Source organism: Dermacentor albipictus, chromosome 5 (genome assembly GCF_038994185.2).
Source record: "Dermacentor albipictus isolate Rhodes 1998 colony chromosome 5, USDA_Dalb.pri_finalv2, whole genome shotgun sequence".
Lineage (NCBI taxonomy): Eukaryota > Metazoa > Arthropoda > Arachnida > Ixodida > Ixodidae > Dermacentor > Dermacentor albipictus.
Window position 1 is genome coordinate 2,448,620 of NC_091825.1, and position 22,254 is coordinate 2,470,873.

General features: G+C 43.2%; 1 protein-coding gene across 3 annotated transcripts in view; it reads right to left on the reverse strand.

Annotated features, from left to right (window-relative positions):
* The window catches only part of LOC139059817 (putative nuclease HARBI1), a 121,063-nt gene that overhangs the window by 77,625 nt on the left and 21,184 nt on the right, over positions 1-22,254 (reverse strand). Inside the window, exon 4 of one of the 3 annotated variants that reach the window (XM_070538206.1) lies at positions 82-174. The exons of the other annotated variants lie outside the window; for them this stretch is intronic. The gene's annotated coding sequence lies outside the window, so the exon portion shown is untranslated. Of the gene's footprint in view, positions 1-81; positions 175-22,254 lie in introns of those variants that run through there. 3 annotated transcript variants of the gene reach the window in all.

Below are 22,254 nucleotides of genomic sequence, written 5' to 3' on the forward strand. Positions count from 1 at the left end.
CGCTCAGTGTGTGGTTTGGAATTTATGCCAGTGCAATAATCAGTACCATCTTCAATCACGCGCTGACAGTACAGCATTATATGAACGAAATCCTTGAAAAAGTGGTGGATGAGTTTCTCAGCAAAGTCCCGCTGTCACATCTTCCACTTCTGCTGTATCTGCAAGATGGGCCACCTGCATGCAGCAGCAGCCGAGCACAAAACTGGTTGGGTGCTACTTTTCATGCACAATAGATTGGAAGGCACGAGCCTGTAAATAGGCCGGCTAGGTCACCTGACCTCTCTCTGTTCAGTTTCTTTCTTTGGGGTTATGTGAAAGATTGTGCCGGACGTCAGATTAGACGGACGTCAGATTAGTTCAAGGTAAGGATAACGGATGTCTGTCGCAGAATTCCAGCATCGGTCATCAAGAATGCCGCTAAAGGTGTGATAAAATAGGCAGTACTGCGCAGCTGCAAAAGGAGACCTATTTGAACACGTCCTCTAGGCTGATGTTCAACGGAGCTTACGAATTAATAGGTAATAAGAGCACACAGTTTTTTTGTCTGTGTGTGTGTGTGTGCCGACATTCTGATTGCCATTTCGGCTCATAGAAGTGGTATATTTAATTTCGTGAACGCATTGGTTTTGCCCTTTCTCTACAAGTTGGTCGCTTTCCAGTGTGTTCATTTCGCTTTTATTTGTTGACACGAACCTGTTTTTGCAGCACGTATGCACTTTCACAAGAAATAAAACGCTCACTTTATATTGGCTTTGGTCCGAAGCAAGTTTCTGGTGTGAAATTTAACTTCGCCCGCACTCTTTCGATGCGGTGCGAGCAAAGTCTGGATTTTGAAACATTCTGTGCCTATTACATTGCTCTTCACATTTCGTGTGTGCTGCACTTTGGCTGCGTTATCAAGGGGCTTTTGTTATCATTTATCAGATGGCCTTGAGAGAGGGATAATAAGTGTGACTTGAGAGAAAGAATTAGCTGCGAAGCTGCGAAACCAGCTGTTGGGGCTCCTTCCGTACCATTATCAAGGTGGTGCGCTGTCTCTTCGGGTTTGTGATAGGCAATGCAGTTACTTTCAATCAGCTTATTTGAGGGCACTGCTTTATGATGCGGGTGAGAGTTCACTCACATGGTATTTCTCATAGTTCGTGAGGTTATTTTCTAGTCGGTAAAATTGTACGCTATTAGTATGTCGCTGAAAACACTGCAGTTAGATGTCATTTTGGGATGCCAACAAATGCCTCATTGAGACTCTGAAAATTATGACAGTACTTCTCGAGTTAGATAATTGTAATTGCCAAATTAAATCTCAGTAACGAAAGAATTACTGGCTACTACTCCACTTTACTGGAAACAACATGCACTAGGTTTTCTTCGAGTAACGGAACTGTTCTTTTTTAAATCTTACTGCATGATAGCTGCGGAACACTCTCTCTCTTCATCCCTATATCCCTTTCCCCAGTGCAGGGTAGCAAATCGGACATGCGTCTGGTTAACCTCTCTGCCTTTCCTCTCTTCTATTTCTCTCTCTCTATAATTCACGCAGTAACCGTAATGAGGCCAAGCCAGATTCACTCGAAATCAGAATCAACAGCAGTCATGTGCGGCAGCACTTATGCTTAGACTAGCAGAAAAAAAAGAGAGAGGCTGCAGTTTTGCAGAAAGGCGAAGCAGTGTTAGTGATAGCCAAGTATATGACAATTACATGAAGGAAGATCACACCAGCAAGGGGACTCAGGCTGTGAAATTGAACTGTCTCCTACTATGAGGTCTTGTATATACTCAGCGCCGTCACTTCAGTGCTCAAGTCTTCGAGGTCAAACGAAGTTTCTTGAAGTGCAATATATATATATATATATATATATATATATATATATATATATATCGTAAGGAACCGCTTTATTCCAGCCAAGCTCGGGCTACTGCCTCGAGGTTTAAACTGTGCTACTGGTGATGATATCTGCAGATGGAAAAGATGTGCAGATGATGAAGTTGAAAGTCAGGCATGTGTTGTGCCCACGCTAATTTTCTCTCGCTGTGGAAGCGGCCGCCTGGCTACGCGTGGGTACTATAAAATGTGTCAAGTATTTGGTTTTAAGCAGGAGACATGCACTATCTCTGTGCCACAGCAACGGGAATCGGGTGGCGTTCTAACAAGCGAGACATGGTAATTGGCAGGTGATGTCTGCTCAATTACCGTGGAAATTCGAATAAAACACGAGAATTTTTTTCCATAAGCCAGAAACGCACACAGGAGTGCAAAGGAGAACTTCGTCACCAGGAGAAAAAGTCACATCACAGTGGGTCGAGTCGTACCGAATCTTGCGAGCGTCCTGGGAGACGCCGGTGTTAAGTGGGGCTAGGCGACTGCACTCCACGAGGCTAGACACAAACTGTTCCAAGAAAGGAACTGATGGAGGTACAGGAGTCGAAAGGAATGATACATTCAAGAATGAAATTTGGTGAATAGCCATAGATGACGAAAAAATGTTAAAAGCCAGTAGTACATTGCGTGGCCATGTTATAGGCGAATGTCATGAACGGCAGGATTGCATCCCTGTTCGTGTGGCCAGGGCGGATGTACATCGCAATCATGCCAGAGAGGGTACGGTGAAAACACTCCGTCAAGCTGTTGGTCTGCGGATGGTAACTGGAAGTCGTCTTGCGAATTGTGTTAGAGGCGCACAGAACTTCGGTAAGGATAGAAGAGAGGAAGACTGCTGCGGTCACTGAGGAGAACGTGCGGAGCGCTGCGGTGTAAGATAATGTTGTGTAAAAGAAATCGGCGAATTCATCAGCAGTCCCGGATGGTAGAGATGCTGTCTCCGCATAGCATGTTGGATGGTCTATGTCCGTTACAATCCAACGATTGCCATGTAAGGTCGTGGGAAGAGGACCGTACAAGTCTATTCCAACTACTTCGAAAGGCGGAGCGGGACAAGGCAGAGGTTGTAAAGAGCCAGAAGGAGCTGTTGGTCGTTTGTAGCATTGACAACGAACGCAGGGTGCAACATACTTCGCAAGGGCTGAAGATGGGCCAGGCCAGGAGCAGCGACTTCATATTCTGTTGTAAGTCTTGTGGTAGCCTAGATGACCAGTCGTCGCATGATCGTGAAAGGCTTCAAGCACCTCACATTGCAGAGAACATGGTATGACCGGGACCCATTTGTTGCCATCGATGTGATAAATGTTGCGATGTAAAACCCCACGGTGCAGCTTGAATTGATTAAGTTGTCGACGAAGTCAGGCGTTTGGAAGTGACGAAGAATCTTCCATGCATTGGAGAATAGTTCAGCAGTATGGGTCGATGCATTGGTGGGACACAAGGACAGATGGGCTGTCGTATCTTAACCATTCGAGGATTACTATGGGTAAAGCCGATGAAGAGGACTCAGGACGTACACAATCACGGAGAGGTTATGGTGAATCGTCACGATTCGGCAGAGGGTAGCAAGAGAGGGCATCGGTGTCTTGATGCTTCTTTGCAGTCCTTTAGGTGACACTGAAATCGTACTCCTGCAGGTGAAGCACACAGCAACCCAGGTGACCTGATAAATTCTTTAGCGATGAAAGCCAGCACAGTGTGTTATGGTCGGTAATGACTGTGAAATGGCGGCCATGAAGATATGGGCGAAATTTTTGCACTGCCCAACATCCAGGCACTCCTGCTTGGTTATGGTGTAATTCTTCTCTGCACTGGTTAGTGCACGACTAGCATAAGCAATTACTCGTTCGCGGAATGTGTTTTCACATTGCAGTAGAATGGCACCGAGACTGACTGCTAGCGTCGGTGTGAAAGATGGTGGGCGCGGTCAAATCAAAGTGTCACAGTACTGGGTCTGACATCAGGGCATGTTGCAAAAGCAGGAAAGCATGTTCACATTCGTCGGACGAAACAAAGGGCGCAATACTGGCGAGGAGTTGATGGAGCAGTGACGTAAGCGTAGCAAAGTTGCATATGAAGTGCCAGAAGAAGCAAGTCCAAGAAAACTGTGCATGTCTTTTTGACGCAGTGGACACAAAATTCGAGGATGGCAGCAAGCTTCTCGAGGTCCGGTCGGATACCTTCTTTGCTGACTATGTGCCCCAGAGCTTTGATGGCCTTGCTGGCGAAACTGCATTTGTGTGTGTGTGTGTTGTGTGTGTGTGTGTGTGTGTGTGTGTGTGTGTGTGTGTGTGTGTGTGTGCGTGTGCGTGTGTGTGTGTGTGTGTGTGTGTGTGTGTGTGCGTGTGTGTGTTGAGGTGCAAACCAGCATTTGCAAGACAGGCAAGGACTTCATCAAGACGTTGCAAATGTTGTGAGAACATGGTTGTGAACACAATGTCATCGAGATAGCACTGACAGGTTTTCCATTTCAAGCCACACAAGACTTATCGATCATGCGTTCGAATGTGGCAGGCACATTGCAGAGTCCAAAAGGCATCGCACTGAACTCGTAGAGCCCATCAGGGTTAGCAAATGTCGTTTTTTCTTTGTCGGATTTGGACATCGGTATTAGCCAGTAGCCTGGTCTAAGGTCAAGGCTCGAAAAATATTCAGCACCGTGGAGTGAATCTAGTTCATCATCCATCCGTGACACGGGGTAAACATCTTTGCGCACGATTTTGTTCAGCGCACAGTAATATACGCAAGAAAACACTGAGCTGTCTTCGTGACATTTGCAACGACATGAGTGTCAACAGCTCAAGTGACAGTTGATCGACGAGGCAACAGTTGGAGTTTGAGAGTTTGGTTTATTGCAGTAAGCAATACAGACCCCTCAGAAAAGCGAATAAGGCCAGGGGTAATCAGAATTACTCGAGATAGGGTATAATCATAGGGTAGAATGATTACGCCGCCATCCCCAAAGTTACAGGAGTTGACACCTATAATCTCTTCTCTAGGTGGCCAAAGAACTTAATCGGAAGAGGTGACGAGACGAATGCATTCTTCGTGGTTAGGAAGAGAATTGCCAGTGGCATCCAGTTGTGTGAGGCGCTGACGACTAGAGATAGAAGCGGACGCCAAAGATAAGAAGTCCCACCCCAATATGAGTTCATGGGTCACTCACGAAATACCACAAAAACAATGTGGTGACGAATTTAGTCTATGGACACATGAACAGTACACGGTGCGATTGAACGAATAATAACGTTGGTCACAGCACAAAGAGAAAGGCGAGAGTAAGGCAATTCTTGTGTTTTATTGAGTCCCGAACAGTCACATGGCAATAATCGCCAAGCACCTTGTAACATGGAGCCACCTCAGAATTGCACCAAACAAAGATGATGGATGCAGCCAGTCTTGCCAGATAACGACATTTTGAGTATTCTGTATTGTTTGCATTTCTTGTGCAAAAGGAACTCTCGCAGAGAGTTTCATCTTCAGTGGCCTTCAGTTGACGTCATCTGCTACAACTAGCACATAAATTAACTCCATAGCACCACTAGGATGGAGACATTCTGTCATGGGATGCTTCCTTAAAAGTGGACAAGAAGATCCTAAAGGAAAAGTGTGAGATGGTCACAGTAATAACCAAGGCATTTCGCATGGGAATGACCCAGCTATGAAGGTATTATCAGATGTGGACAAGCATATAATACTAAATGGCGCCTTGCACGAGTCCCAAGTGTCAAATGTAATGAGTATTGTGCATTGAAAGGGCCAAGGATGTTTTGTACATGCAAGGGAACACTATGGGCATTTGATAGCAGTTGCTTAGATGTACTACATTAACAGGAACCAAATGAACTCCCTTAGACAGAAGCATGCAGCAAATTCAACGACTAGATGAAGCTTCAAAGAAGTAACTGCATTTCATGTAGGATAGGTGTGAATGACCTTTGTGCATGAGATCAGTGACAAAAACACTAAATGAATGCAGTACAGTGTCTGTATCATATCTTGTGCAGACCAAACTACCCTGGAGTTTCAGCGTTCCTTGTCTGTCCATTTAAATAGGCACTACATTGTTCAAAGTGCAATATTGTTCTACAAAACATAATATGCAAGATGTAGCATGCTAACCCTCATGGCTCAGCTACTGATCCGAAACCTCAATGAGCAGTGAAGCTTCCTTGTAATTTTCATCCTAACCATACTTTTGCTCTTGAAAGTGAACCTCTTTAGTGAATTTGCTTGTGTATTAATTTTTCTTTAGGCAAGTACTTTTTATACATGTTAATGTCTCAATCCTGCTTTCTCTTTCCGGAGCTAAAACAAAATGCCTATTTCAATTTGATATTTTGACCTAGGAAGTCATCATCTGGTGCTGTGTACAGCAAGCACATGCTTCGGGCAAGGAGGGAGCCAGCACCACGTCTACATCAGCAAGAACCTCGGTGCTCAAAATAAACATTTTCTGTGCAAATACCTGTCTTTTTTTACTTCCAGCATGAATTAATAAGTTTCTTTTGCCTTCACATGCAGGAAGCTTTATAGGAATAAATAGTGACTGTTGAATGCTCAGGAAAAGCCTTGAAGCCATTCTACTTGTACAGTGATAAAGTACATGTGTACTTGAACTTGATAGTACAGAAACGAAAGGCAAAGTAAATAACACAATGCTCGGGGCAGCAGTCATATAAATGGTAGATGAACACAACTAATTGTGCTGTCCAGTTTCATTCAGTTTGACCAAGTGTTGCAAGAATTGCCTTCAAAATGAATAATTCAGTTTAGCCAGCTAAAGTCGAACTCGTACAAACTTTGGAATGTCTGCTGAGAATTTTAGCATAAATGGTATGTTAGCATGCTTCAGCAGCACTACAAGCCCAATAAGGTTCTTGCGTTACGGCCCCCCTTCCCTTGGTGTTCTTGCAGTGTCTACTTCAAGTGCTTGAGGGTATAATGGAGAATGACTCCAGTTTGCTATAGATATGTGCAGTGTTGATGCAGAAATGAGAGGGCTATATAAATATGTAGGACAAGAGCTGGTAGGCCTGGTTATAAGCATGAATTAAAAACCTATAGACCAAAGGCAATATGAATACAATTTGTTAAGTGACATCCATGTGTGGGAACTGCCCACATGAAAGGAAAGAAAGTGCAATACTTGCAACCTACCAACACAAACATCAGTCTAGGGAAGGATTCTGTAAGGATCCACTAAGTGGACTATTTCAGCACACGCTGATTAGGTAGAGCTCTAAGCTGGTAGAGCAAGCGCAATCGTCACCGTGGGCTCTCGTGCTCTATTCATTCAGCGTGTACTGGAATGGACAGTCCACTTAGTCAACACTTAAAGACTAGCCCCCTAGGGCTGTGGAAGCACGCAGTATATTAAGCTTAAGTCTGTGTGGAGTGCTACCTCCTGCTTATGTGGCAAGTCCTCCTGTTTTCCTGTTCCTTTCAACTGAGAGCTGAGCACAGCCCAGGTTAAGTGAGAAAAAGCAACCAGCGTCCATAGAATTCAAACTATTACTATTTGCCCTATAAAAGGGGACAGTGAAGCCTAAAATGACACTTGACTTGGGCCATACTTTTCGCAATATGCCCGAAAATATTGGGATTTCTCATCAATTTTACCCTTCCTACATCACAGATTGAACAACCTGAAAACTTAACACTGTTGCGCAAAGCAATGAAGGGTCAGGATTTGAGCGAGAAAACAACACACGACACCTGAGCGCAAACTATGAACTGGTTTATTTTTCTGCAAGTGAAGCGTACATAAAGCCTACATGCATACACAGGAGTCCTCTTGCCGGTCTACCTACACCCTCTATTGTCAGCGATTATGCTAATCTCTTTATTGCTGAGTGAAATAGACGGCGGGCTGACACATGAGCCCTGTGGGTCCATCTTGAGGTTGTATGCTTCCACGACTTCTCTTTTCCTTTGGTTCCTACTTTTCAGCAGAATCATTTTCTTGTGATAATCACCAGTTGATAGTTTGTGATCAGGTGTCGTATGTTGTTTTCTCGCTCAAGTCCTGTCTCTTCGTCACTCCGCACAACAGTGTTAAGTATGTCGAACCAACTAGCCCACTGCACAATTTTCCTGAACTTGAAAACAATTATAAACTAAAGTCTGTGAGAAACGAAGTCTTCTATCATGACATACAGATTTATGCATGATCACTTTGCTATATAAAGATACAATTTTAGCCAATGTTAACGAAGAGCTTCACTTTTGGAGTTCACAAATAATGTCTGTGATGCATTGTGACAGTAGGAGGTCCTGGAGATGCTACTGTGGAGATATTTTTATTTATTTTTTTATTTCGTGTACCCTCAGGGCCATTGGCATTGGAGAGGGGAGCGGTTACAGGCATACAAAACAAGAAAAAATAGGAAATGTGATACAAGGAAGAGAAGTATTGCAATAAAAGTTAACAAGTGTGTCTACTTATACAATGTTAGCTAAGGCGTTCTTGAAAAGCTGGTAATCTTTGATGATGGCTGTCAGTGCGGGAAGGTGATTCCACTCTGCTGCTGTACGAGGTATAAATGACTGGAAGAAAGCGTTAGTTCTACAAAATGGGACACCGACCTTGTAGGCATGATCTAATCGAGATGATAGGTGACGTGGGGGAGGGATTAATTCGCTACACAGGTGTGGATGATGAAACATATTATGGAACAGACAGATACGAAACGCTTTGCGACGTGAGGCTAGGGATGGTAGATTAAGGCTTGATTTCATTGAAGATATGCTAGCGGTCCTGTTATAGTTGGAAAGAATGAAGCGAACCGAGTTATTTTGGACCATTTCTAGTGAATGTATTAGGTTTTCATGATGAGGGTCCCAGATGGATGCGGCGTACTCTAGTTTCGGACGTATTAACGTTTTGTACAACAGCAGTTTGAGGGATGAGGGCGCTTTAGAAAAGTTGCGGCGGATGTAACCAGGCATACGATTAGCATTGTTAAGTATGTGTGTGATATGTGCAGACCAAGTGAGAGTGGAAGTGATGTGTACACCAAGGTACTTGTATGAGCCTACCGATTCTAAGAGGACATGATCTAAGGAATAAGTGGGGATACTGTTGCAAGTTCTTGATACACGAAGAAATTTACATTTTGTGATGTTAAGTTCCATTAGCCATGTTTTACACCACAATGAAATAGCGTTCAGGTCAGTCTGAAGGGCGGTTACATCGTCACTGCTTGTTATTTCTCTGAAGATTACGCTGTCATCCGCAAATAAATCGATATGAGAGGAAACAGTAGAAGGCAAGTCGTTGACGTAGATTAGAAAAAGAAGAGGCCCGAGGACGGAGCCTTGTGGGACGCCGGAATGGACAGGGTTTGAGTGAGAGTTAAGATTATTAGCTGACACGTATGGCGAACGGTTTTTAAGGAAACACTCAATCCAAGCAAGAAGTTTGGGGTCAATTTTCATGAGCTGTAGTTTGTGAAGTAGCAGTTTGTGAGACATTTTATCGAAAGCTTTGGAGTAGTCTAGGAAAATGCAATCCGCCATTGAACGAGTATCAAGAATTAGGTGTAGCTTATGTATGAAGGAAGCCAGCTGCGTTTCACAAGAATATGTTTTCCGAAAGCCATGCTGTGAACTTGAAAAAAATGAATTTGACTCAAGAAAGTTAGCAAGCTGTGAATGTAGGATATGTTCTAATATTTTGCATGGGATACTGGTTAGTGAAATAGGCCGATTTCTGAGAGGAGAATGCTTGTCACCTGATTTATAAAGTGGAATCACCTTACCGACATTCCAATCAATGGGCAGGTATCCTGTGTCAAGGGACTGTTGAAAAAGTTTTGCTAGTAAAATCGATGAATAAACAACAGTGCTGTGCAAAAATTTCACGGAAATTAGGTCATGGCCAGGAGCAGGGGGGAGACGCAACGATTTAATCACGGTTTCGATGCCACAGGGTTCAATTGTAGTTGGAAACATAGCCTGGTAATCATAACAAGGTGCAGTGGGTGGGGAAACATTACAGGTTACAGAAAAGTTTTGGATAAATGTTTGGTTGAGGACGGATGAATTTTTGATTATCTACAAGAGTTATGGTGTCATCATCTTTTTGATTAATAACGCGCCAGAATTTCTTGGTATCATTTGTTAACATGGATGGCAGCGTGTGACATAAAAAATTGTTTCTGGCGTCTCTTAGCGCTGACACATATTCGCTTGAAGCCAATCGGTAGGCACTCCAACGAGCTTCACTCGAGGAAAACTTTGCTGACCTGTACAATCGACTCTTTTTATTTGATAACCGTCTTATATGAACATTATACCAGGGAGCGTCTGACTTGCTAGTTACGATGCGAATGGGAATGTACTTGTTGGTTAAGTAAGTAACTTTTTCTGCGAAGATTGCCCAGTTAGTTTCTACTGTACGGCTGTCGAAATCCTGGAGGAAAACATCAAGGAATGAACATAATTCTCTATTAATGGCGTCAAAGTCTGCTTTGTTGTAATTACGGATGGTTACAGTCCTTTTGGTATGTTTAGGTTGTGCGAGATTTAAGTGAAAAAAGAGTAAAGAGTGGTCGCTCATTCCTGGAACGTGAGTGATGTTGGAAACTAGGTCGGGCTGTGAAGCGAGAACAAGGTCAAGGGTATTAGCAGCAGAGTCTGTGGTTCTAGTCGGTTCAGTTACAAGCTGTTCGAGAGAAAAAACGGAGCACATTTCTAAAAATTCTTTAGCTAGCGTTGAAGGTGGGTGTATCGTGGGGACAGTGTTAGACCAGGTTATGTTTGGCATATTAAAATCACCAAGCAAAAGTAATGGGCAGTTTGGGTAACGGTATGAAACGATGTTAACAACATCGTGTAATTCATTTACGAAGTTCTGTGTATAGGTAGGGGGCCGATAACAGACCCCAATAATAACTTTCTTATGATTTAGGGCGACGCATGCCCAGACAGTTTCTAAAGGGGTGTTGACGTGGATGCACTGTGAAGGGAAATTTTTCGTGATAGCAAGCAGTACGCCTCCTCCTTGTCGCCCAATGCGCTCGCAGCGATAGATAGAGAAATTATTTGCAATAAGAAAAAGTTCGTGGTCTCGAATTTCAGGACGTAACCAGGTTTCAGTTAATACTATGATATCAGCGCTGCAGGTGTCGATGGCGGAGTTAAGGCAGTCACGTTTGCTGATGATACTGCGGATGTTAGTAAAAAGAACGGATATCTGCGAAAAAGAGCGTCCACATCCCCTCGCGCGTCCCTACAGACTGCCGTGAGCCGAACTGGCGGGATTATCAGCTGAGGGCGGTTTCTGCGCGTGCTGTTTAACAGAGTTAGTAGGATGACTATCAGGTGATGGCGGTTGCTTCGTATGCTCGCTAACGCAATTAGATTCAGGATCGTACATGTAGTATTTCTTATTCATTAGTAATTTGTTAAATCGGAGCTGATACGGACCTCCGTCGGATGCACTTTTGGCAAACTCGGTTAATTTCTTTCGAGCGTGACGTGTAGCAGGTGAGTAATCTTCATTAACTGTGACGTTTTTGTCCTTCAGCTTTTTCCGGGCAGAGAGGACTGTCTCTTTTCTCTTAAAGTTAGTAAATTTGACAATGATCGGACGTTGTTTACCTGGCGAATATTGACCTAGGCGATGAGCGCGTTCAATGGCTGTATCCGGAAGGATGTCAAGTGCGTCAGCCAAAACTACTTTAATTTTTTCTTCCGACTCAGCCCACGATTCCCGGTGGTCATTTAATCCATAAAAAATGAGGTTGCAGCGTCGTGATTGATCTTCAAGTTCGGTCTGCCGTGAATGCAAAGAAGCAGAATTGATTGACAGCGACTGTACCGAGGTCTGGATGGTGGCTATTTCGTGATCAATTTGGTCAAGTGAGTCCGTTTTATCTTCTAGGTCATCTAGTCTTTTTTCGATGGCGCCAATTTTGATTTCGATATTTTTTTTACGGGCTTTGATGGCTTTAATGTCAGTGACCATATCGGACTGGCTTTTTGCTGCTTGCACGGATCGAGCCTGAAGATCTTTTAGAATATGAAATATAACTTTCATCTGTTCGCCTGGCTCGTCAGGCAAGGACTGCAGTTCAGCCAAGGACTGAGAACGAGTCGGGGGTGCCGGGTTGGACTCAATATCTCCAGAGCATAGTAATAAAACACCCATTGAAAAACAATCAACAGCAATATCACGAAGCACTCGTGGGCGCGGGAACAATAATAGGAAACGGTCGTCGCTCCTTCTGGCATACATGGAAAAAACGTATATGTCAACATTGAGCCTATTCCTGTTTAATCTAGAGATAGATGCCTTCACGAAGACTTGGAGAAACTGCACAATAGAATATTTTATATCAAATCTAATAATTATGCTGTGATAAAGTGTACACGCTGAGCTTAATGATTTAGAAAAGCTCAAGAAAAGGCTCCAGAATAGGTATGATGGATAGGCAACCTTTTATTTGGCTCTCTTCATAGTGAAGTCTAGACGCATCACCTCAACCACACTTAGTAAAATCTGTGGGCTCGTACTGCCCATGCCTTTACTGCACAAGTTCCCTTGGTGCTCCCAGACTTGACAGGTAACACTTAAGCACCCTCTCATGCACATGTTTGTTCCAAAGCTACAGTTGCTAACTAAAGTAACTCCCACATGCGATTCTCTAGCTCTAGACCTAACTGCAAAAACGCATGCCGTACTACGAGTTGGGCATGGAGTCCACATGACATGTGCACAACTTCAAATTTCGTATAGGCAACAGATAACTGGTAACCTGTTAGAGTAACAAAATGGATGCCAAGGAAAATTCACCCAAAGCCTTAGGCAGGAAAATGAGGTGTTGTGATGAGATAAATAGCAATCACATTTGATCGACTGACTAAAAGCTGGCAGGGGTATTGCATTTGACATGATTGAAATGAGCTGCAGCATGGCATGGTAACTGTGGCAGCCTTTACAATGCCGTGCTCTCTGAATTACACTTATGTACATCCATATGCTGCCGCGACCAACTGTTTTTATTCAAGAGAGCCAGGTTTGTGGTTCAGCACACATCATACGCTGGCAAACTCATTGATGAGTCAACTCCCTCAGATCATCCCATGAGTCTGAGTAAGCCCAGCTGAGCAGTATTTTGGCGAGTTTGAGCCCGAGTGAGCTCGGCTGAGTAGTACATTCTTATATGAGTTCAAGTGAGCAGCTAAGTATAATTTTGGCGAGTCTAAATAGCGAGTTCCGATTATTTTGCCAACATATATATGGTCCGTGTACTTTCGAAATTCAGGTACGACACTTGCGCATAGGTTGGAAATTAAGCTTCTCGCCAAGTGACTACTGCAGAAATGATCATAGAGCTAGAGAAGAACGATACGCCTTAATGATGCAGCGTGCCGCGCGGGATCCATGTGTGCAGCGAGCCAGTGGATGGGTGCGTGTTTGGAAAATTAGGGGGTTTCGACCCCATCCACAGATAATTTCCATAACACCTTTCTCCATAGTGTATTATTGCGATAGCAATTTTTGGACACCCCAAGCGAATTTTCGCCATCGCCCTGATGTTTGGTTTAAAGTCCAAGTGTGACAAAAATTATAGTGCCCCGTTGCATCCCACATGCTGGGGTTAATTGCGAATGAAAGGGCGCGAGGGTGAGCCGAGAAGGATGGCAGCTTTATGCGCGCTGTCCACGTCCCGTGATCAAGCGCGCGCTAGGGTAGGAGAGCGCGCGACGCCTCTTGCCCGGCCGTGCCCGTGCATATGGCTGTCCGCGCGCAGCAGAGTGCATATACACGGCCCGCGCGTGCCACATTCTTTAAAAGTAATTTGCGGCCGGTGTAAAGGCGGCAAGCCGACGTGGCTGCTGGTTTCACGAGTGTTGGAAGTAGCGTTATCTAAGTTTCGGACGAAACTTAGAGAACAGCGACTTAAAACATTGACTTCCTTAGAGGGGCCAAAATTTTGGGGCGCATGAGCGGCACGTATAGTAGAATGCAGTGATCCATTGTAAAAAAACTTTTTAATGTAACAAAGTAGAGTGCTGAGTGTTACGTCTTTGTTACATCAAGGTTCAACAAAAATTAAGCGCTGGAAATCAGCGCTGGACGCATATGTAACTCCTTACTCCACACTGAAAACATTTGAGAAAACATTTTTAAAAAATACTCTGTATTATACAAATACACATTTGTATAAATTCCTACCTGCAGATATTCCTCTGGTTTAGCCTAATTATGTGCTGCCGACTTAACTTACTGACGCAACACACGTATCATTGCGAAATTTGCTTTTAGAAAAAGCATTGAGTTATTGAATTTTGCGAACAGCAATAAATTGCAACTTCCAATATAGCGCGCTTCCTAGGCTATTAAATAGCTACAATGTTCAGAGAACGTACTGTTTCCATGAGTGGTTTACACATGCAGTAAGATGTACTGCTCCTACACCTTGTAATAAAAAGCATATTCATCGACACATAGCAGCTGATATTCTGCTTATTTTCTCATCACAGAGGTAGATGGGGCACATGAACCTATATGCTCACACAAATCAACGTGACCAATTACTGCGGAGATATGGCAACGAGTTCTTTGTTTACCTTGTACACCACAAGTGCGAGGTTTACGCATTCATTTGACTTCATGAAACCCTATTTATACTACAGGCTTTACGGCAATGCTTGCATGCAGTGGGGTGAAGCGCTCGACAAAACTGCACATATTATATGGTCTGTTTGATATTAACTCGAGATGCAAACGTTTGTGCAGGCAGGCAAGCAATGTTTCCATACACGCAGCGCACCAAAAGATCGTGGTATATGCATTGATCTGGTTTCATGACATCGTACTTTTGCCACTAGCTTTACGGCAGTGCTTGTGTATAGTGCTGCGAAGCACGACGGAACTGCACATTATTATACGGTGTGCTCGAAATCCACTCGAGATGCGAACGTTTGTGCAGGCAGGAAACGAATGATTTAATTCACGTAGCACAACACGAGAGCGCGCTCTATGCAGTCCTTTGATTTAATAAAACTCTATTTCTGCCACAGGCTTCACAGCAATGCTTGTGTAGAGGGCTGTGAAGCTAGACGCAGCTGTAACAACATCCCACGGTACACCCGATTTTTGCCGAGTTTGTTTTAAAGGTCCCCTCACAGGCTACATAACAAATTTTGGTTATACGCTGAAAGTTGTTACGTGCCCTCTAAGAAGTGTTCTACCGCAATAATTTTTCAAATTGGTTCATTAACAGCAGAGAGAGAATGATTGAAATGCCGCGAACACATGATTTCAGGAGGCGAGCGTCGCCGCCTATATAAACACTCTCTCGACTTTCCCCGTTTCGCCTGTGTAAGCGAATTTCCTTCGCTGCGTTCTCCCATACCGGAACCGAGGGGTTGCGCGGCGGGTATACCCTTCCGTCTTTTTTTTTTTTTTTCACCGTCAACGGCACACTTCCGGTGACGGTGTCGCGCGAGCTGTTGCGCTTGTCTCGTTTCCTGTAGCGGACGATAATGCGCGCTCTACACGAGAACACGTGATTAGCCGTATAAGTCAGTGCCCCAGCACTAAGGGAAACGCGGGAGGATGAAAGAGCATGATCGCAATGCTGGAACACAGTAGAGAATGACGTATAGTTTCGTTCTCTGCGCGCGTGCAAACGTCGGAAAAAGGAGATGAAACGGAAATTCATCTCTCTTGCTACATTCCGAAGTAAAACACGAGCACCCAGACATTCGGGTTGTATTTTTCATTATTTCTCTAAACTTTAATTAGACCACTGAAGCAACAGATTCAACAAATAACTGATGCTGCCTTGAATCTAACCCCCGTATTCAGAAATGCATCTTAAATTGACGCCCATGCTTGATTTGATTTAAATGACACCTGTCATCAATGCACCAAAAGAAACGCAATGAGCGTCTTCGGCGCGTTCGCAGCAGGCGTTATGTATATCAAGTCAAGCAAGCATTATATCAAACACGCGAGAATTCTCGCTCTTGTGTTGCCATCTGAGGTTTGAAATTGCAACTAATATATCATTTTATTGCATTGGACATGAGGTGGCATGTTTGTTTCGCAGAGTGGAGTGGCGGCGCATTTCTCAGTTGGGTTTCTAAAGAAATTAAAGCATTTATTCGAATACTGATTTGTATTGGTCTCCTCTGTCTTCCTACTCCCAAATCTAAATCAAAGTTGAAAAATTGGATGGAAACCAATCTCCAACAAACGAAAGCATTTGCTGGAATACCAATTTGTATTGATCTCATCCATCTTCCTATCTGAGTCATTACTGGGCAAAAAGTAACCTTTATGGTGTTGAACTCATTCGTCAAAATATGAGCCGTGACCGCCTTTTCCCTACTTTTGAGGTTCCGGCATTTTGCGGACAACTAACTGGTTGCAGAGTTGCAGGATCATGTCTTTAAGATCCATCCTCTGGTAGAAACATTGAACAAAAATTTTTGCCACTGTGCTTGAGCCGTGAAAGGAGGTTGTGATAAATGAAACAATAGCGCCATGGCATGGCACACTTTCGTTCTTACAGAGTCAGGCTGTTCAAGACATGTACCAAAGACGGTTACCGGCTAAAGGTTGATGTATATGCCGGAAAGTGTGACTGAACAGTTAGCATCGGACACGACGAAGATGTATGCTTGAAACTCCTGCAAAATTGCAAGGAAGTCGTGTGCCCGCTGTACGTAGACAAGTTCTGCATGAGCTTGCCGCTCGCTCTTCACCTTCTAAAGTAAGACACTTTCATTTGTGGCACAGTTCGCTCAGTGAGGAAAGGGCTGCCAAAAGCTCTCACTGAAGTAAAGGTTGCAAATGGCAGTGTTACCGGACTTCAGTCCAAAAATGGAGTGAAGGCACTGAAGTGGATGGACAAGAGGCCTGTTCTGATACTCACATCTGTCGCCAAATATGAAGCAATTTTGGTGGACAGTGGGAAGAAAACAAGGGACGGCGCACCAATCATGAAACATCAGGCCGGTCTCGATTACAATGCAGCAAATAAGAGCGTCGACTATAGTGACCAAATGACGTTATACCACAACTGCCTTAGAAAAGGACTCAAGTGGTACAGAAAGGTAGCTGTTGAGTTGCTTGTTGGAAGTGCCATCATAAATGCGTGGAAAATTTGTGGCATGCTTGAAGGAAACTCTACGCCAATTATAAAATTTCAAGATGAACTGGCTCATTCACTGTTCGGCCCTCGTCAAGACAACATCGAAGAAACTCATGGGAGGAGTGTCCACATGCTAAGAAAAACTGGCACATCAGTACACGACACTCAGTGGCACTGCACTGGCTGCTATGCGGCCAACCGTACCAGCAGTAGCCCAAACACTACGGTGAGAGTGAGAAAAGTGACCACTTTCGGTGGATAACGCCCTGGCAAGCCATTCACCTGTTTGTTGTGCTTTAATTCTAAGCACAAGTAACCTGAGAAGCAAGCTAGCTTCAACTGTAAAATGAGTAGGATGAAAACTTGAAAACATGGCTATTGTTCATACTAAATTCTAGCCTTTCTCTAACTAATAAATATTTCTAACACAGGAACTGACTTGTTGTCTTTTCTAATGGCAAGCACTTTGTAGTTCAACATAGGTTTCTAGCATCTTGAATCCATTGAGGGGCTACAGAATGTATTAAAGAAAGATAAAAATGCATAATGTTGTGCTGAATGTGATCAAGACACATGTACAAGAAACTATAGTTATTAGTTCGATGAGGACAGTAATGTACTTTAGCAAGTTAGAAATTTGTTACCAACTTGCCCACATTCACATCTTAACAGATTTAACAATGTTTGCACTACGTGGAGAACCTTGATCTACAGTGCTTTTATCATCCTGGAGAAGGTTGGTGTTCCTATTATAACACGTGTACATAAGAAGCTCAATCTCTCAGGATTTCATGTTGTTTTACTTCACATAAGTTTACGAGGCTTACAGATTACGTGCTCATATCTCAACGTAAACACTTACTTCCTTTTCAATGATTGTCATTTGTGTAAAAGCACAGTAAATTTCGTCAGACGAGAAGTGCAAATGCGTTTTTATTCTTTCATACTCAGTGCTTGCTATTATACAACTTACTTATATTACAACTTGCTTCTTTAGAAAACTCATAAAAAACACTCCCCCCCCCCCACCTTTTTTTTCTTCTTTTACTTTCCATTGACTCTGACTTTCGTTATGTTAATAAACTTCAGAAGAGCTTGCTCTCAGGCTAGTTTGTACACACTGCTAAGAATAAAAAAAATTGAGAGGAAACGGGACAAGAAAGAAAGGCCTACAGAATGTTGATTTCCGCGCGGCAGTTTATATCAAGGACGGGGTGCTGGACTAGGGAAGATAAGAAGCCGCCACAACAAACTAGGGGAGCTAGGTGAATGGCTTCGATGTCCACACAGAAACATAAATATAGGAATGTTAGAGAATGCTGTGTCATTCAACAACCCCGTGAACGTTGAAAAGTGCGACAGTGATTAGCTGATAAGAGTTTCAGAGAGCTCCAGGGAGTGGGGAGGTGGATATGGTAAGGGGGCTAGGGTGGTGACGCGCATTAAGGGCATCAAGAATGAAGTTAAGTGAAATATTATGGACCATAGGGGGATATTCTCATCACTGCTCGATCGCTCAACACCAGATTGCCGTGGCCAGTTGCCTCTGCTGAGATTCACCTACCCTGTCATAGCATGTGCTGTGCTTGCTGCTCTGCAGTCTTTAGAATAGCCAGGTGTCAGGGAAGCATGCCCATAATGCCTGCAATTAAGTAATAAGCGACTTGCAAAATAGTGCCCGCTCTTTTCCATACACAGCCATGGCTGAATCACTCACTAGCGAATCTGGTAAGAAAATAATGCCGACCTCCACTGTTACTTGGGCTGCAACAAGTCTGGGCTGCAAACAAGAAGACGCAAGACAGAGCGCTGTCATGTTTTTAGCACAGTTCGCTTTCCTAAGTAATGTACCAACTAGGTCATAATATACATTATATAAATACATCAATTTGTAAACAAAATGTTATTTTTAATATAATCATTTTTAAAAACAGCGCAAGGATGATAGCATAATTTTAAGCATAGTGGCTGCATGCCTTAGCAATGAAAAACTTTTGTCAGAAGTTAAGCAAAGTTGTTTTGGCAACGTAAAAATGTGAATCCTCATTGCTAAAGCATTCCTGTTCGGGGAGTGCTAGAAGTTTGTCTTGGTGTGATGTAAGACCCTCCACACATTTATATAGTGTGAGAGAGAGAGGTGATGGGGAGTGGTAGTGGCCAGTGGAGAATCCTTCCCTGAAATAAATTTCTGGCTACGTCACTGAACGTCTGCAATGCCTTGCAATAGCAGTAGGTCTTGGATGGAAACACTATAGATGATACCAGTGAACCTATTGAGCCTATTCCTGTTTAGTGAGGTGATGGATGTTTTCCCAAAGAATTATAGAAACTGTACAATGGAATGTTTTGTGCCACCTGTAATAACCATGCTGTAAGAAAACAGAAAGGCTGAGCTTAAATGTTGTAGGAAATCTCTTAAGAGGCTCGAGGATAAGTAAAGATGTAAAGATGACTAACTCCCATATTCTCCACTCAACACTCCACCTGGATTCAAATGCACAGCGGCCCTGCTCCTTGACAGAGGCGGCGTTTAGCTTTAATTAAACTTCATGTCAATTACTGTGAAAAACAGCGTCGTCTTCAGTCGAGGGGTGGAACTGCGCTCAGCTCAGTGGCATGAAGCTTCCAGTCATAGATGGTTTCAGAATACAGGTTAAGTTACCTCACATTTTACTCTCTTCGTTGTGAAGTCTAGATACCAAAGCCTCGGTTTGAACAAGCAATGCTTTAAGCGCTCTCTCATGCATATGTTTGCTTTAAGGCAGAGTCAGCTTACTATTTCTTGCTTCTGCCACATGCAAATGACACAAAAATATCTCAATAAAATGATTGTGATTTAAGTGGTACACATTCTCTGCAAGGTGATTAAATGTTTGTAATAAAAGAAGCACTACTCATGTGCTGGTCAGCATCTGCAGCAATATGTTCACCAAGATATTTTTTTTGTCTCAATATATTCGATATTGTTGCAAATTTAAGAGGTTTTGCAGCTAACATGTAGCTGTTTACTTGTGTCTCGAGAACATACAGCTTTAGGTGAGAGGAGCGCTATATTGCATGATACAAAGGAACATTTTTAGACTGCTTGTTTTATTTTTGTGTGAAAAACAATTGTGAAGGTTTTAATTGCAAAGTAATACAGTAGGTGTTGGCAACGCGAACAAGCCATGCAAAGTGCATGCATTAGAAATGAACTATCCAGATGAGGACCCCCCACCCCACTGATATATGTCAATGCTATAATATCAAATGCTGTGACATTTAACACATATGGTGAGTAAAAAAAAGGATAACTAAAGCAAGAGCAGCATTAATAAAACAACAATATCAACTGGAAAATTTATATAATCTTTCTCAAAACTTTTATCTTCGCATAAACTGTGGCCTCACACACTGTGGGCGCCTTTGCCAACAACCTTCACATTTCAGTAATGCTAATTCTAGCTTCTCTCTAGCTTCTAGCTCAACTGCAATGTTTTGAACGTCAGGGCATGAGCAAATGAAAATTAGTTTGTGATGGCCATGTGGATCTGTTTCTCTGCCTGAATAGTAGGGAGAGGAGGGCAATATAATTGCCTTGAGAACTATTAAGCAGAAGCAGCATGGTGGATGAGGAGCAGTGGCTGGGATAAAACATTTCAGGAGTTCAATGTAGTAAGGATACAGGAGTAATATAATTAACTACGCAAGAATATGAGGCCATTATAACACTAAGGGAAACAGACTGGCCCATCACAATGAATTTTCAAATATTGTAACTGATCTAGAACACCTTGCACGGCTGCTGTAATTAGGAAAAAAAAGTAACATTGTCTTAAAAAGACAGCTTTTTTGTTTGTTTACTCTGCTATGCCACTACACACATTATTACTATTACTTTTTTTCTTTTGGAACAGAAAGTCACCATATGCCTGGAGGTTTTAGATCACCTTCTTGGTGTGCTCCCGATATATGAACAGTTCGAAAACATTAACATTGTTGCTTGGTTTATTGCCCAAGTAGACCGGCACGTAACGACTGACTAAGGAAGCAGGCGTGTGAATATGCAGACCCTGTATCCAATCAACCCCTATATCAATCAATTTCGTACAATTAGACCTCCATATATTGAACTTTAATGTAACAAACCGTTTTACTTTGCAGAACTTATTTGGTGTGCATATAGAAATCTTCAATTTATTGAATTCTGTTTATCTGCAATTTCAATTTACTGAAATCATAAATTCTAAAATTTAAATGAGGATATGTGTTGCATTTGAACTGTAAATTCTATGGACGTACAAGCGCTTTTCGGGAGTAAAGCTTCACGATTTCCTTCCTAAGTTTATTCGACTTAAGGACCAAATTTTGCAGCAAAGTTATAAAACGAACACAGGTGTCAAGCAGCTGAATGCGAGGTATCTGGTACAGACCGACGGGGGAAAACTTACAAATCACAATAGCACACATTCAGGCGAGTATGTAAACAGGCGAACTAAGCAGGGCACAAATACAATACAGCACTGCTTTCATAGGTCCCGAATGATCAGAGTTTCGTCAGAGTTGGTGCAAGCACGCATCCACAGATAAAACGGGCTCCCACCGTGCATTGCCCAATACTTCGAGAGCTGACGCCTACACGACCACCGGGCGAAGTTATAGCACTTGTTTCTGCTCTGATCGTATAGTGTTCGAATGATGTCGCGACAACGCAAGTACTTGCAATGGGGCGACGACCTTCCACAACTCCAGAACATCACAAAAGACCATTTGCACATGTACTAACCAGCCAAACAAACTAACCACGGCAGCGAAGACCACTTAAATCAAAAATACAACGCAGAAACACCTCGAAAAGGTTTCACCAAAGAGAAAGGTTACACCCTATTTCACAGTCGCTCACAAGAAATCCAAGAAATATCCAAAACGCACTACCACCGCCTTTTAAATATCCAACGGGAGCCAAGCCAAATCAGTATTAGTTGGCTATTTGGGTGAACGCAACGCACCCATTCGAACCACCGGGTACGCGCAACGCCGGCCTTTCAACAGTATGTTGCGCAATGAATAATTAAAGGGCCCCTGAAACGGTTCGGACAAATTTTGTAGACACCTAGGGTACAACTTAAGTAGGACATCCGCACCACAATTTAAATGAAGCGTTACGTATTAATGGAGCTACAAACGATTAGAAATTACCCTCCTCCCTAGCCACGCTCTTCTTCCTCAACTCGTTCGCCGAGCGAGCGGGGCTTAACTCCGCCTTCACTAGTTCGACAT